This window comes from Hemicordylus capensis, chromosome 4, assembly GCF_027244095.1.
Source record: "Hemicordylus capensis ecotype Gifberg chromosome 4, rHemCap1.1.pri, whole genome shotgun sequence".
NCBI lineage: Eukaryota > Metazoa > Chordata > Lepidosauria > Squamata > Cordylidae > Hemicordylus > Hemicordylus capensis.
In genome coordinates this window covers 10,636,568-10,647,195 of record NC_069660.1, presented here as the reverse complement: position 1 = coordinate 10,647,195, position 10,628 = coordinate 10,636,568, and the positions used below count along the sequence as shown (strand labels likewise).

General features: G+C 43.8%; 1 non-coding gene across 1 annotated transcript; it reads left to right on the top strand.

Annotated features, from left to right (window-relative positions):
- Positions 1 to 3,823: 3,823 nt before the first annotated feature.
- TRNAV-UAC (transfer RNA valine (anticodon UAC)) lies at positions 3,824 to 3,892 on the top strand. Its single transcript has one exon. It is a non-coding gene; the product is annotated as a tRNA-Val (tRNA).
- The last annotated feature ends 6,736 nt before the right edge of the window (positions 3,893 to 10,628 follow it).

Genomic DNA, 10,628 nt, shown 5'->3' with positions numbered 1-10,628 from the left:
CAGGGAAGGAACTTGAAACCTTCCGCTCTTCCCAGAGCAGCTCCATCCCCTGCAGGGAATATCTTGCAGTGCTCACACATCAAGTCTCCCATTCATATGCAACCAGGGCAGACCCTGCTTAGCTATGGGAACAAGTCATGCTTGCTACCACAAGACCAGCTCTCCTCTCCAGAGTTCCGCTGTGCTGTTTGTGCCCACATGAGCTGCTGGGCTCGAAGAGGAAGGAAGCAAAAATAAATATGAAAGCAAGGATTGTGCAGCAGCTTTGCAGTCACACCAAAAAGGTGTGTTGGGGCAGTATGCTCCATGGGTTTTTGTTTTTAAATGGAAATGTGCTGCAGGATGAAAATGGCTGGGATATGCTGGCTTAAAAGGCTATGAGGGGGAGAAAATGCCCCACTGCTGCTGCCCCTGCACTCTGCTCAGGTTCTCCACTCAGCTAGTGACAAATTCCAATGCAAGCCCAAGCACTTTATTTTAATTAATTAATTAATGTTTACATTTTACATCCCGCTCTTCCTCCAAGGAGCCCAGAGCAGTGTACTACATACTTAGGTTTTCTCCTCACAACAACCCTGTGAAGTAGGTTAGGTGTTCAGAGGAAATCTGATGACTCTTATTCTACGTCTGGCAAAGAATGATGGCATTGTTTCCAAGTAACTGTGTTTATGAGCCGGTGGAAGTTGTAGGCAAGGCAATTTCCTCCTTGCATCGAATCTCTTTTTCTAAGGAGAATTTGCAGCTGTGTATTATAGGTTTACCAATTTCTGTTGCTGTTGCTTTATCAAACGCTTTAACTTTCTGTTGAAAATTTATACATTTGTAACTGTGAGCTTTTTCTCCTCTTCTGTTCCAGGAACTTCTAACAGAAAGAGCATCAAGAAATGGAATTTCTAATAAAATAAAACTGTTGGAAATCATCTGATGTACACAGCGTGTCTTTTCAGTTCATAAGTTAAGCACATTTCTTAAAAAGCAGCTAATTTAGGTGTCCCTCTTATTCTGAATATTACAGAATTATTGATGTGGATCATATAGGACAGTGGTAGTAAAGGTCTGTGTCATTATTTTTTACAGGGTACTTGGTTGTCTCTTCAGAAGTAGTCATTCACTAGATGGTTGAATGTTTTGGTCTTTGGATAGGAAAAAGTGGTAGTCCATCTATCACAAGTGCTTAGGATACATAACAATACATATAGCTCCACAATCATTCTTGCATCTTAAATTGTTGCCTCGAACGAAGTGTTTTATTATCCTTGCCATGAAATACTCTAGTATTGTCAACTTTATGCCTGATGAGAGTCCTGAGCTGAAGGGATCAAGATCTTCCTATGTTCCCTTCTCATTTTGTAGTTGGAGGTCAATATTCTTATCCTTGATGGCTAACAGACTGACAAATTACTTAAAGTTAGTCCCACTGAAAGTAAAAGGGCAAGTTAGATAATGCCAGACTTTTAATGGCAATGGGATTATTCTGAGTCACTCCCCTCCATATGCTAGCCGATATTCTCCCACTTTATAGACAAGGAGGCTCTACACACAATCAATGAGTAGAGCCTCATGGGGTTCAGCAGGGAGAGTGGGCTTAGCCTACACTCCCCACACCAAGTGTGTCACTCCATTAACCTCGTTTAAAGGGAGCGGTTGTTAGACGGGCTAGCTGCTGTGGAACCACTGGACTCGTGGGCTCCAACGATCACTGGAAACCAGGCTAGGCTCCCTTAACCCAGTTTCCAGTGGTCATGGGAATATTTTTATTTATTTTTACATTTTATATCCCGCTCTTCCTCCAAGGAGCCCAGAGCGGTGTACTACATACGTAAGTTTCTCCTCACAACAACCCTGTGAAGTAGGTTAGGCTGACAGAGAAGTGACTGGCCCAGAGTCACCCAGCAAGTCTCATGGCTGAATGGGGATTTGAACCCGGGTCTCCCCAGTCCTAGCCCAGCACTCTAACCACTACACCACGCTGGCTCTTTGAGCCTTAAGGGCTTGCATTTCTGGGCATGTTTCTCCTATATTAATTGTGGCAAGAAACCAATTGTTAGAGAACTTCCTTTATCTTGTTAAGACCTCAAGCAGGGAAAATGCAGGACGTTGATATCCTCTAGTGCAGGATTCCCAACGTTGAGTCCACAGATGTTATTGGACTTCAACTCCCATAATCCCCAGCCCCAGTGGCCTTTGGTTGGGGATTATGGGAGCTGAAGTCCAATATCATCTGGGGACCCAACGTTGAGGATCCCTGCTCTAGTAAATATCATTATTTCAGAATATGTAGATATATCTTACCAAATAGCTGAGCAGCTAATTCTGTAGGTCCTATAATAGCCTATTAATCTGGCAGCAAGTAAAAAAGTTTCTCTTCAGCTGTCTCCATAGACGTGCCTGGAAGAAACGCAGCTGAATGCAATGAGAAGACGCAGGCTGACAAAGCCTTATCTGTCACTCCCCTGATTCTAGCTAATACCCACCGTGCTGCACTTTTGGCCTGACATGTGCTGCTATTTGTGCATTTTGGCTTGAAAGATGCTCATTCATAAGCCTCTAGATAGCAGCAATCAGATATGTTAATGTGACAAATCTTTGTAGAAACATTCATGAAGGCAATGGTGAATTTTCATATAGTTTAAAGAAGTATCTTGGTTTTTATCCAGCTGTATTGTAGAATCTTAGGCTGGAGCAACAAAGTGTAGAATCTATGAATACAAGGTTCATAGACTGAATAATACGTGTACAGATTGATGACAGCCTTTTTGGGTAACTACACAGGGCAGCTCTTTGCTGTGGAAAGTGTAGGTGTCCATGTTCCTAGTATCCGGATGAGGGCTGATCAGCAGGCACTTGATCGGGTGTAGCTGTGCCAATAAGGATAACAGAAACCACTGATAATCAGAACCTGCCTAAGACTCTTCTTGAATCAGCAAGAGATCTTTGTTTGGGAAATCATTTAATGGACAAGATTTGGCAGGTATAGTGAAAGAAATTGATGATCGCTATTGGGATGGGTCATACTGAGCTTGGCCTAGACCCAACGAGAAGCATCACCATCACAAGTTAGGTTCTAAGTTCTAGGCATAGATTTCCTTAAGAACTTCAGGTAGAGACAAGGTCTTCCTTAAGGACAAGTCTTTATTTCAGAGCTTACCACAATTCAAACTGGAGCCACAAGAACAGTTATCTCAACTGGTATGAAAGACCGACACGCTTCTGCACAAAGATCTGTGCAAGGACCCCATATTACCCAATACTATTGATTTTATAAGTTTTAATGACAAAAGTTGTTTACTGCTTTCTGATTGGATCTTTACATGACCAATCCCCAAGAATGTATATGCTATGTCAGGGTACTGGACGTTTACTTGTTTACTGCCTTTTTGCCTCCATATTCCTCCATGCTTCTCCCTTCCTTAAAAAACCTTGTTCACTTGTTGAATGATGTCCCTGAGGGCTGCACAGCCCTCATGGACATATTTTTGGTGGCTAACAGTGCTTTTGCAGGGAGGAGATAGAAGCAAAAATAGCTTTCGGTCACCCTCCTCTCACACACTGCCCTGCCCATCAAGCTTGCAGGGCAACTAACTACTTCCTACCTTGAGGCAGCTCTGATCCTGTCAACGGAACACTGCTCATCATGCCAGCCATATTTATCTAAGCTATTAATAAAAATAGTAAATTCAGCTCATATTTTGCAATAGGAGTGATCAATTAAGACTTCATTCATTGATATTCGAAATTGGAACACAATGGCACATAAAAGAATTTGGGTTTTTTACTTCTGTAGCTGTTGTGACTGGACTATGGTCATCCAATAAGTTTCAAGGCTGTAGCTCACTGGTAGAGCATCTGCTTTACATGCAGAAGGTCCCAGGTTCAATCCCTGGCATCTCCAGGTAGGGGTGGGAAAGACACCTGTCCAAAACCTTGGAGAACTGCTGCCAGTCAGTGTAGACAATACTGAGTAAGATGGACCAAGGGACTGCCTTGGTATAAGGCAGCTTCCTATGGTTGAGTTTGAAATTGGGTCTCTCTACTCCTCTGTGTTCTGACCACTGCACACCAGTTGCTCTGTAGCAATTGAGTATTTGAATTTACTCAGTAGGTAAAAGAAGACATCTATAGTAAACTAACTACACTCTTCACAAATCCTAACTACACTCTTACTGGCTTTCGGGCTAGCTATGGGGTGGAGACTGCCTTGGTCGGCCTGATGGATGACCTCCAACTGGGAATGGACAGGGGAAGTGTGACTCTGTTGGTCCTTTTTGACCTCTCAGCGGCTTTCGATACTATCGACCACAGTATCCTTCTGGAGCGTCTGAGGGGGTTGGGAGTGGGAGGCACTGCTTTGCAGTGGTTCTGCTCCTACCTCTCATGCAGTTTCCAGATGGTGTCCCTTGTAGACTGCTGTTTTGCAAAATCTGAACTCTTATATGGTGTACCTCAGGGCTCCATATTGTCTCCGATGTTGTTTAACATCTACATGAAACCAATGGGAGAGATCATCAGGAGATTTGGTGCAGGGTGCTATCAGTATGCTGATGACATCCAAATCTATTTCTCCATGTCAGCATCATCAGGAGAGGGTATAACCTCCCTAAATGCCTGCCTGGAGTCGGTGATGGGCTGAATAAGGGATAACAAACTGAGACTGAATCCAGATAAGACAGAGGTATTTATTGTGCGGGGTCAGAACTTGAGAGACTATTTTGATCTGCCTGTTTTGGATGTGGTCACACTTCCCCGGAAGGAACACGTACGCAGTCTAGGTGTGCTTCTGGATCCAAGCCTCTCCCTGGTGTCCTAGGTTGAGGCAATGGCCAGAAGTGCCTTCTATCAGCTTCGGCTGATACGCCAGCTGTGTCCGTTTCTTGAGATCGACGACCTCAAAACAGTGGTACATCTGCTGGTAACCTCCAGACTGGATTACTGCAATGCGCTCTATGTGGGGCTGCCCTTGTACGTAGTCTGGAAACTACAGTTGGTTCAGAATGTGGCAGCCAGGTTGGTCTCTGGGTCATCTCGGAGAGACCCTATAACTCCAGTATTGAAGGAGCAATACTGGCTGCCGATATGTTTCCGGGCAACATACAAGGTGCTGATTATAATCTATAAAACCCTAAACAGCTTGGGCCCTATGTATTTAAGAGAACGCCTTCTTCGTCATGAACCCCACCGCCCACTGAGATCCACTGGAGAAGTCTGTCGGATGTTGCCACCAGCTTGTCTGGTGGCCACTCAGGGACAGGCCTTCTCCACTGCTGCCCCGAGGCTTTGGAATGTGCTCACTAGTGAAATAAGAGCCTCCCCATCTCTGATAGCTTTTAAAAAATCTTTAAAGACACATCTGTTCACCCAGGTTTTTAATTAATATTGTTTTAATGGTTTTAATGCTGTTTTAAAATATTGTTTAAAAATTTTTAAATTGTAATGTTTTAAACTTTTCATTTTTGTTTTAACGAATATTTTACTTTGTTTTCATTCTGTTGTAAACTGCCCAGAGACGTAAGTTTTGGGCAGTATAAAAATATGTTAAATAAATAAATACATAAATAAATAACCTCTACTATTTTCTGTTTCTATGTTCTTATCTGTTTCTTTGAAACCATTGTTAATATATTTTCCTGGATTTTCATCTACATGCACTAGAGTAATAGTAATATACTCCATGCCGGATATGACTTTTTAAAGCAATAATATGCTTCTATCATGGGCTGTAAAATCCTGTTTTCTTTTCCGACTAAAATAGTGTTGCCAACCTGGTCTATTTTGTTGGAAGTGAAGGACTCTGCACTGTATCATGTTTCAATGACAGAGGGGGACAGATTAGTGAGTCAGAGGGCTAGAAGGGTCAAGACATTGGTCATCCCTTCTTTACTGCTCTGACACTATCCCTTTGATATGTAGAATGCTATTCTCAGGGACTTCCTGCCTGCCTGCCTGGCCTCTTCCTCTTTCCCTTTCTTCTGCCTTGCAACACCCACGCTCCTCTCTCCCTGCACCATGTGTGCACAGAGATGCAGACAGCATCAGACTGCATCCAGCTAACTAGATAGATTAGAGATCCTATCTCTCCACTTTCCTATCTAGAATGGAGTTCTCCAATAAAGACTCTTTATATTGATTTGAAACTATGAACTGGCTCCAAGTTTCTTCTACTCTCAGCATACACGCATGCCTAGGCAGACTCCGCTGTGTTTTGCCTCTGTGCACTCTGCTGTAATAGAAGGGTATCTCTTACCAGAGAGAATTCCCAACATATTCTAGGGTGCTTTTTCAGAAGACCCTTTTTTCAGTATGCAGTAACATGGCCTGTGTTGTTCGCAAACAAGAATAGTTCAGTTCTCAAAAGAACCATGAAAGGGAATGAACTGCATTAGTAGCACCCCTTTGTTCTTACATGGTTACATTACACCAACTTCCGAAATTCTCATCTGATACTTACAGAGACTTGGTGTTCAAAAGGCATTGTATGGATTTGGGCTATTTCTGCTAAAACTTCATGTTGCCTAGCTGAGCTCAACGCTGCAGATTCATTGGTTCATAACAAAACCCTGTTATTTGAGCTCATTTACTTTTTTGAAGGAGGGGGGATTATTAGTCTATGAGGATCATGTGCAAGTAGCGACTTCCTGCTTCAGTGCAAGGAATCCCTGAGGCATAAGTGGTTATTCATTGCTTTACTTGCAGTTCATTTATATTCTCTCAGTGGTGTGTTGGATGCTTTATGGGCTGGAGCAGTGACACAATCTCTCCTCACACAATTTGCAAGTTACAGTCTACAGTTCTGGATGGGGTCACATTTCCCCAGAAGGAACAGGAATGCCGTCTGGAGGTGCTTCTGGACACAAAATTCTCCCTGGTGTCCCAGGTTGTGGCAGTGGCCAGAGGTGCCTTTTATCAACTTCTGCTGATACACCAGCTGTGTCTGTTTCTTGAGAGAAATGACCTCAGAACAGTAGCACATCTGCTGGTCACCTCCAGACTTGACTACTGCAATGTGCTCTATGTGGGGCTGCCTTTGTATGTAGTCCGGAAACTGCAGTTAGTCCAGAATGCGGCAGCGAGGTTGTCTCTGGGTCATCTCAGAGAGACCATATAACTCCTATCGTAAAAGATCTACAATGACTGCCGATAAGTTTCCAGGCAAAGTACAAGGTTTGGGTTATAAACTATAAAGCCCTAAACAGCTTGGGCCCTGGGTATGTAAGAGAAGGTGTTCTTTGCTATGAACCACACCAACCATTGAGATCATCAGGAGAGGTTTGTCTGCAGTTTTCACCAGCTCGGGGACAGGCCTTCTCCATTACTGCCCTGAAGCTTTGGAACACGCGCCCTGCTGAAATAAGAGCCGCCCCATCTCTGACAATTTTTAAAAATTCTTTAAAGACATATCTGTTCACCGAGGCTTTTCATTAAATACCATTTTAAGTTATAACATTGTTTTAAAATATTGTTTTAAGGTTTTAAATTGTAATGTTTTAACTTTTTGCTGTCATTTATTTTAAGCAATGTTTAAATTTCTGTTTGTCATTATTTAACTAAGGTTTTAAGTTTTGTTAATTTTTTTTCCCGTAAACCATCCATTGACGTAAGTTTTGGGCAGTATAAAATTATGTTAAATGAAGAAGTAAAAATAAATAGTATGCTAATCAAGAAACAGAAGTGGAACCCATGACAAAAATGTGTCAGATCTGAAATTTCATGTGGGAGGAAGGGACAGAATGGAGCATCGATGAACAGCAGGAAGGTGAAATGTAGGGTTGCGAGGGTCTTGTCAGGCCAGTTTTCTCTGCTTTCTTGTTTAGCTCAGACAAATCCATGGAGGGCAAGTCTATCAATGGCTATTAGTCAGGTGGCTTTACTAGAGTAGCCTGTCTTATAACTGTAACGTACATTTGCATACACACACACTATGGCAATGTGTAGCTCTCCAGATGTTGCTGAGCTACAATGCCCGCCATCCCCAGCTGTAATAAATTGTGGCTGAGGCTGATGGGAGTTGTAGTTCAGCAACATCTGGAGAGCCACACCTTGCCTCCTGCTGCTCTATGGGGTACCTTAGCTGAAGGTTTGCGTCAGAAGGGATACACCTGTTAAAAACGGTTGGGAATCCCTGATCTAGACTAGAGCAGGGTTTCTTAACCTTGGGCTCCCAGATGTTGATGGACTACAACTCCCATAATCCCCAGCCATGCCCACTGTGGCTGGGGATGATGGGAGTTATAGTCCATCAACATCTGGGGGCCCAAGGTTAAGAAACCCTGGACTAGAGCATAGACTCTGATCCCTGATGACAGGCACTGAGTTGATACCCAAGCGCCCTTTTTGGGCCCAGAATAAGAGATACTTAACACAGGGGTCTGACAAAAGGGGCTTGTCCTGCACACATAAAAGAACAGCACGCTTCGCAAATCTATTATATTGTCTGCACTGACTGGCAGAGGCTCTCCAAGGTTTTAGGCCGGAGTCTTTCCCAGCTCTACCTGGAGATGTTTCCAGGGATTGAACCTGGGACCTTCTGCATGCAAAGATGCTCTGCTGCTGAGTGACAGCCCCACCTTTTCCCTAGGAAGAATCACCTCCTTTGTTGCTGGGTGGGTTGCTTCTGGGTTGGCAGAAAGCAGTGAAGGATGCTTCTGCAGTTTCCTAGCAACCGCACACGGTGGTGGTGGTGGGGGGGTTGTCTTCCGTCCCTCTTCCCCTTCACGCTTCCATGTAAATATTTCTGAGCCAGCTGCGGGGGGGGGGGGGGGGCGGACAGAGTGGTGGTTGCTGCCAGTGCTAGAGGTCAGTGGCAACACAGCCACCCACTGCAAGAAATGGGGTTCCCCAAGGAGTACTTGAGAGCACTTTGGGGTCAGAGGGTCTCATCATGCCATTCCAAATTTGAGGGGAAGGGTGTGGGTGAGAATGGAGAAATTGAGTCTTTTTGCCACATTGCTTGCCTGGGCTCCAGCAAATTGTTTGGCTTCACACATGACGATTTCAATTTTTTAAAAAACCATAATTTGTACCCAGAGAAAGAGAAGCCTGGTCCACACAGCCATTCAGATCAAGGTTTAAGGTGGGTTAGTAACACTGGCATGCTTGTGTGAATTCTCGCTAAGGTACGGGAATGGAATGTTCATCTTGGGCCACAAACCACCTTGGTGTGGGTTCACACAACCATGCCCATGTCGCTAAACCTAGATTTGAATGACTGTATGAAACAGGTTGTTATGTGTGAATGAGAGCTAAAACAAGGTTTGACACTGTCCGTTTTGTGTAGTACTGGCCCTGGCTCTAATCACCATGGAGGTGGGCACACCATGCACTATGTTTAGTTTTAAAAGGAACACAAAGCTTAACATGGATTGGACACCTAGAAATGTAACGTGTGAATGTGGACCAAACACCCAAACCATTGGTTGCACACAAAAGGCTTCTGATTGGCATGTCGTCACCACTCAAGCTACAATGAAAAGCTACAGAACGCTATAGCTTCTGCTCTTAGTGAATGAAGCGGATGACTTCATGAGCAGATGTGGAAAGCACTGTGTCAAGTACTTGATATTCACTTTGAAAGCAGCACACTCACACAAATCACCCAACAAATCATCCAAAAATTGTTCGCCTTGCCAAATATTTGCATTGACCCAACACTGTTGGCACCATTTTGTCCCCCTGGCTGTTTATAGGGCAAGAAGCATTGTCCTCACTCTGATATAACTTCATGATGACACAACATAGTCAATGAGAGTAAAATGGTGCCTGAAGTCAATGCAGAGTGAAGACAAGGCACGGTGCCCTCCCTCTAGCATTTTGTGGGCAAAAATAAAATAGAATAAAATATGGGAACAAGCAGCAGTAGGGAGCACAATTGCTGCTGAGGCAAACTGAGTGAATGGTACTGAAAACTATGATGGAGGATATGTTAAAACCAGGCTTCCATAATGTTAAAGTGTTGAAAACCCTAATCAAAATAGGGCATTTAGCAAGTGTTTGAAGCAGGAGCATGCCGATACTTGCTTTTTGCAAGAATCTCACCTTTAGGTTCACCTTGATTTGCAGAACAAAAACTAAGAAATACATTACTATTTTTATTTATTTATTTATTTTTCTATACCGCCCTTCCAAAAATGGCTCAGGGCAGTATACATTATTACTAAATAATGAACATTTTGTTCGTGTGGCTTGCCTCATGGGCTTCACTGCTGCCCTGCACAACCTGAGTGTGTACCCCAGTAGCTAGCACTCCCCAGTGCTTGAACATTGTAGGGAAGGGGGTTCCCAAACCTGGGTGCCCAGATGTTGTTGGATTACAACTTACATTATCCCCAGCCACAATGGCCAAAGTAGAGAGTTGGACTACAACTCCCACCATCCCCAGCCACAATGGCCACTGTGACTGGAGAGGATGGGGGTTCTAGGGCCATTTTGGCTGGGGATGATGGGCATTGTAGGTCAAGAACACGTAGGCACCCAGGTTTGAGAACTCCTGTTGTAGGGGTAGAATAAAACTATCCACCATTACTGATTTTGTCACTGAGAAACCTCTGATAATGTTCTGAGAGTCTCCAGGGTTCCTCAGAATACACCATCTAGCCAACCAATGCATGCACACACACACACAATTTTTCACTATG